General features: G+C 29.8%; 1 non-coding gene across 1 annotated transcript; it reads right to left on the bottom strand.

Annotated features, from left to right (window-relative positions):
• Nucleotides 1-5,077: 5,077 nt before the first annotated feature.
• LOC114581165 lies at nucleotides 5,078-5,184 on the bottom strand. Its single transcript, XR_003703023.1, has one exon. It is a non-coding gene; the product is annotated as a small nucleolar RNA R71 (small nucleolar RNA).
• Between the last annotated feature and the right edge of the window lie 1,707 nt (nucleotides 5,185-6,891).

Below are 6,891 nucleotides of genomic sequence, written 5' to 3'. Positions count from 1 at the left end.
ATGAAGAAAGTAGTTTTCTAGTAAAAAAATAGTGAAAATGCAATGACCAAATAGAAATATGATTATGATTTGAAAAGAAAATCAATAAAGCTATCCTTAACGAAGCCTTAAGCTTCATTTTGGACAACTTTCTTATTGGATGCCCACTAGATAATTCATATTGCGTTCAAGTTAAAAGGAATTTTGGCTATATTATTGCTGACATACTTGCGATGATTTGAGAATTTGAAGGTGTTTGTGCAGCTTTAAGTAAAACACAATTTACACATCCAGCAAGTTAGCTCAACTAGTTTCTTAGTTAGCCTATGTGGATTGAATGGCATTGTGCGATTGTAGTTGGATGTGTTGAAGCTGTTAGAATAAAGGTTGGTAATAAAAAATTTTATGTTGTCCATATACCATTTATAACTTTTGTTTACCTTGCTCCTATTTATTGCCAACAAACTCAACCCTTTACCTCAAAAGAAAGTATCTTGCATGAGTTTTTTTTTTTTCTTTTAGCATGCATAATGGTGTAGCATTGCAAGCATGGGGGAGCTTCCATCAATTTCATAATAGAATAATGTGGGTCAAACTTCACATATATCACAATGGAGAACTTTATTAGGATCATCAAAACCTGCACAAACATGAAGGTCTGCAATTTTATAAAACTCGTGCTTCTTATAAGATTTACATTCTATAGCAAATGCAACAATGTAAATCAGGAATTAGAGCATTGTATTCCATTTACTAGCTATCATAACTTTTAGTATATATAGAGTTATACAAAAAAATTTAGAGGAATGATTTAGATTACATTTGTAGCACATCAATGATCAGAATGTAATAGTAAAAAAAGGTATTGTATGGAAAGAGAATTTGGAGCTGAGCATTTTATAGTCTTACTTTTTGTCAAGCTTAACAAAGCTTACTTATCTCTTAACACTGTCCCTCAAGTTAATAAGGGTTCTTAAATTGTTAAATTTAATATCAGTTGAATAAATCACATGGATGATAGAGATTTAGACAAAATATTTGTGGGTTGTTATGTGATAATCAATCTCTATATATTTGGTGTGAGCATGCTAAAGCAAGTGCAGAGATATTGTCATAGTAGACTAGAATAAGAGTAGAAACTGATAGTTGAAATCCATTAAGCAGACCATGAAGCTATATGATGTCACTAGTTACAACACTTAAGGCATGATATTCAATTTTAGTGGAAGATTGTGTGACTATAGTTTGATTTTTTTTACTGAACAAGAGACTAAAGTGGAGCCAAGGAAGACACATTAGCTAGTAATTTAGTGATGATTAGTTTGATTAGTAGGACAATCTGAATCAACATAGGCTTGGAGTTCAAGAGGGGTAATAGTAATTAGTCAGCCATAATTTATTATGCCACATAAATAATCAAAAATGCATATTAGCAATTGAAAATGAAGAAGAAATGGCTTATGCATAAGTTAGCACAAATGATTGGTGGGAAAAAGTAATATTCGATGTTGTAATCATCAAATACTGAAGCGAACCAACAAGTTGATGGTATAATTTATGTTGTGAGAATAGTTTAAAAGTTATAGTAAGAGTTGGTAGTTGTTTACTAGTAATTAGTAAGACTTTGGAATGATTTATAATCCAACATTCCATTTTTATTAACCAGTTCAGTGATATATCGAGATTTGAAAGAGATGTTGGCCAATGGAGGTATATGTAACTTGAATGCCAAGAAAGTAAGAAACAAGGCCAAGATTCTGAAAGGAAACTTGGAGTGCATATTTTGTAATAAGTTGTCAATTTTAGCAGCATCATTGCCCATGAGCAAGATATCATCAACATAAATAAGAAAATAGAAAGTAGTAGATCCTTAAGGGTAAAAGAGAAAGGAAAGATTGACCTTACTTGCAACAAAATTATTTTATAATAAGTGAGTGAAGAAGGTGGGCCACCATTGACATGGAGCTTGCTTGAGACCATAAACGGCTTTATGTAATTGACAAAAATTATTTGGAAATTGAGGATCTTGAAAGCCTGAAGGTTTTTTCATAAACACAACCTCATTAAGTTGGCAATGTAGAAAATCATTAAAAACATCCAACTGATAAATAGGCCATTTAGAAGCAATGACTACAATGAAGATAATGCCTATCATGGGGAATTTATAACAAGATTAAAGGTAGCTGTTTTATTAACGCCATACTCATGTTGAATACCTTATGCAAGAAAGTGAGCTTTAAGATGAGCAATAGTAAAATGTAAATTATAATTTATTTTGTAAATCCATTTACAATGATCAGGACTGCTAGGCACTAAAGGCCACATGCCTTGCTGCTATAATGCTTGGAATTCAGTTGACATGGCTAAATGTCAAGCAAAGTATTTATTGTCCTCAGAAAAGGAAGTAGGAGAAGTGGAAACAAGTTAATGATGGAAATTAAGAAACTATTTTGGTTTGATATGCTCAATTTTTAAATGAGTGATCATATGATGATGGGAAAGTGGTCAGGGAGGGACTTGTGAAGTAGACATGGTAGACAATGTGACAACCTTTTTCATGAAGCTTGCAATAAAAATATGCTAGTTTTGAATTAAGTAAAACATATTGGTGCACAAGTATGCTTAGCATTCAAGTAATAAAGTTAGAGTAGAGTGTCAATCCCAAGTGGAATTGAACGATCCTAGAATTACCCTAGTACTATCTACTCAAATCATTATATTTATCTTACCAAATTTAATTACAAAGAAGTTTTTAAACTATTGTAATTATTAAAAGTGAAAATTCAATAAATAAAAGTGTTATGAACCTATCATGTTGATGAATGGCATGTTTACCTAAGTTAACTCTTCTACAATATGTTGTGAATCAGATCTTATAAACTCTTAAATCTATATCAAGCCCGTAATAGTATAAAGTAAAGTTTTCACTACAATATAGTTGTTATAGATCCTTAGAATCTAGAATCATAGACATCCTATCTCTAATCATAAATAATATTCTATTTCAATTCTTCTAATTGTATCCTTATTCCTCCATTGGGGAAATAATTCACATTATATATTATATTAGAACACGACCAATGCAATAATTGAATTACTGATACATGTAAATTATGTACTATTTAATATGCTTTATTTTTAGTAAAAATGTATTTTTTTAGTTAATTTTGTAAAGAAAAAACAAAAAATGATAGAAAATACTAAGGAGTCCAAAGCACCATGGCGAAGGAAGAAACACCACCACAATACCTCCTTAAATAACATCAACGTGCCACATTTTTTGACATAGCAATGCCATGTTCTCTATTTTCAAGTGCTACAATGGAGACACATCCATTTCCATTGCATCAAAAAGTAAACTTGGTAGCCCAAAGTTCTTAGGAATTTAAATGTTCTAGCACTATAATTTCTCATGCCTTGGCACCAAATTTTTTGATTGGCCACCGTAGAGCTCAAATGTCAATTGCGTCACAGTGTTGTAGTTGTAAATTTTAAGGCCCATGTTGTTCTAGTGAAATGTTTACCTATTCATAATGCAACCATTCAACATTATCAAGCACCACGACGGAGCAAAAAAATTAGTAACGGGGCGCTAGTTCATTTTGAACGGTACTAATCTTTTAAGTGCCACAACACCAGCTTCCTTTTTTGTGTATTCCTATAAATAGATGTTATGTTTTTTTGTTGAAGAGTTCAATCACTTGTGTAAAATGCAATACTTTTTTAGGGTACTAATATTGTCCCCTCTTAGAGTAAAATATAAGGGAGGCTAGGGAAATACAAGATATAATCCACTGGAGTGTTTTGCCTATCTTTGTTAAAGTGACTCTGTAATTAAAGGAAGAAGAAGTGTAGAAGAGATACTTTGATCCTTCCCGGTGAAACCACTTTCATGTATTTTCATTCTTCTATAAATTTAATGAAAATGAGTTTACTTGTCATTTATTCTATGTCTAACTAAATCTCTTATTTTGGATTGATTATACAAGGTGCATGTTAAGTACTAATAAAAACTCTTATTCTTAAAATATTTAATGATATTTTTAATATTATTTTGTCATTTATTTAATTCTTATAGTGTCATATGTGTAATTAAAATATTGTGTGATGTGTGGCCTCAACGAAGGAATGCAAGTACAACCAAGTACATTGAAATAGAATGTTGTCATGCCTAGGCATAAGATGTTAAATATTCTAGGTTCTTAAGGAGATATTATAATTGTAGGAGGACAGCATATATCCTTTCACCTACATACTCGATAGAGATCTAGTTATACATATGCTCTGAATCATATTACCATGAAGATTCTAATTAAGAAAAATATAAAAAATTGCATTCATTAATCCAAAACATTTTTATTAAATATTTTATCTACTATTCTATTTATTCAATGATAAAAACTCCAAAAATAATATTTTTATTTCAGTAGAATCATTCATTCAATTATAGTAAATGGTTGTATTTTGTTTTAAGTAAGCATAACACTTTCTCATGGTTTTGACTATCTACTATGTCACTTTATTACTTTATTCAATACATATAATTATGTATATTAAGTGGGGTTTTATTATTTATATAAAAAAATCTAAGCATTATTTAGGGTTGATAAATTGCTTAATTCTTACATCATTGAAAAGTTCTCTCCATAGTCCCCATCAAATCTTTTGGCATTGTTACCGAGGAAGTGATTTTCTTATCATAATTATATTATCTAATTAATTACATAATTAGACATGCTTGTATCTTGCATTTTATTTTATTTATTGTATGTATTCATTGTTGTATGCTTTCTAGAGATTTAGAAAGGAACATTTATTATAATCAAGATTATTCTAAACCTATTATGAATTATGCTAACTCTGTAGTGTATAAATAATATCAGAGCATTAATAGACATACTATTCACCATTTTCTTATAAATTTGTATAATATTTAAGTATAACGGTGTCAATGATGATGCTATACTTAGACTATTTCTATTTTCTCAAAGAGATAAAGCCAATATGTGGTTTAATTTTTGCCCTAGGCTTTATAATCACATGGAATGTGTTGGCTCATCAATTTATTACTAAGTATTTCCTACCTTTAAAGACTACCAAGCTTAAAAATGATATTATGTGTTTTGCTCAATTTGTAGGAGAATGAATTTATGAGGGTTGGGTGAGATTTGAAGAAATGTTTAAGAATTGTCCCCACCATGATTTAACTGTTTGGTTTGTTATTCAAACTTTTTATAATGAACTAGTAGGATATCTTATAGAAATCATAGATATTGTAGATGGAGGATTTTTAATGTCTAAGGTATTTGAGGAAGCAAAAGAATTAATGGAGAAAATAGCTACTAATAATTTATGGGGCCTTCCGATAGAGTAAATCCTAAGAGATTAGCTAGAATTTATAAATCAGATGCTTTATCAATCTTAATTGTACAAGTTGTAGTAATTTCTAATAAGTTTACCATGATAAGAGTAAATTTTAGATTAGGATCTAATCATCTATGCAATTGGAGGATCAAGATTTAAAAAAATATATTAATGTGCAAGGGATTGAAAATATTTATTTAATTGGGAGATAAAATAATCACAACTCCAATACTTGTAATTCAAGTTAGATAAATCATCCTAATTTTAATTGGTAAAATAATATTTATAATAACAATTAATAGAATTCTAGTCCAAATAATCAAGAAGAAAATTGGAACAATTCTGAACAACCTGATATTAATCTTAGACAATTATATCCCCCAGGATTTATTCAAAATAATCATTTCAAAATAGAAAATCACCTTTAGAAGAGGTAGTGATGCACTTAGTGACTCGATTAAAAAATTAAACTGCTTCTATTAAAATTTTGAAAACTTAATTAAGTTAGCTTGCATTTTTAGTTCGTAGTAGACCTTTTGGTTCTTTGCCTAGTAATACTAAAGTTAAGAAGAAAAAAATATCATCAATAATCACTTAAAGAGTGGTAGTGATGGACCCTAGCCAAATTGATAAATCTAGGAAAGTCTAGCTAAAGACTATAAACTTAGCATTGCTTAGGAAGCCACCCATATATATGTTTAAATGAACTATGTAGATTGTCAAAAAAAGGCATCACAGCACTGATGGTAACACTGATATGCTAAGCCAAGTCATATCAATTTTAATTCAAAATTTGGCACTTCGGTGCTCGTGAAGTTATAAAAAGTGTATGTTAGATGTTTTATTTTCTATTTGTGGAAGTTCTTCTTGAATAAAGTATCATTGAGTGTTCTCTTTTCTTTTCTTGAATCTTAAAATAATGGGTGGGAAGAAATGAAGGCATTCTTCCTCAAAAAGAAATGAAAATTTTGTAATGAAGAAAGATTCATTTTCTTTTCTAAACATTCAGAGTTCTGTAATTGTTGAAAAATTTCATGATTTTAGAAATGAAGTTTATGAAGATATAATATGGAAATGAAGATGCAAGTCTGTGAGATTCTCAATCATGAATTTTCTCTTGGTTAAGATGTCCTACTTCTTGATTTGAAGAAAAAACTTTACCATGGAAAAATTTAGTCTAAATGGACTGGCCCTTTTACTATTATTTGGTTATATTCTAATGGTGCCATAAAAATTGAAGATAAACAAACTTTTCACTTCTTATAGATTGAATATTTGTTGTTGATGATGATAAGGAAGAAGAAATATCCTGAATATGCTAATTAAGTATCTTCATTTTCTTTATATTTTGTTTGAGAGGAGAAATAGAAAGAGAAAGAGTGAATGCTACCATTATTTAGAAGAATATTTTTCTCTGCTTTAGGGGAGAGTCTAGTAATGTGATGAATTGTTATGTTTTTTGTTATGTAATGATAAGAATTATGGCCATGAGAGCCACTACATTGTGATGTTAGATTGCTGCTTGAAGCACTAGTTATCCTGTATCCT

The sequence above is a fragment of the Dendrobium catenatum genome, unplaced genomic scaffold (genome assembly GCF_001605985.2).
Source record: "Dendrobium catenatum unplaced genomic scaffold, ASM160598v2 fragScaff_scaffold_1570, whole genome shotgun sequence".
NCBI classification, from domain to species: Eukaryota; Viridiplantae; Streptophyta; class Magnoliopsida; order Asparagales; family Orchidaceae; genus Dendrobium; species Dendrobium catenatum.
Note: the sequence above shows the minus strand (reverse complement) of the source record. Positions and strands in the feature narration are given on the sequence as shown.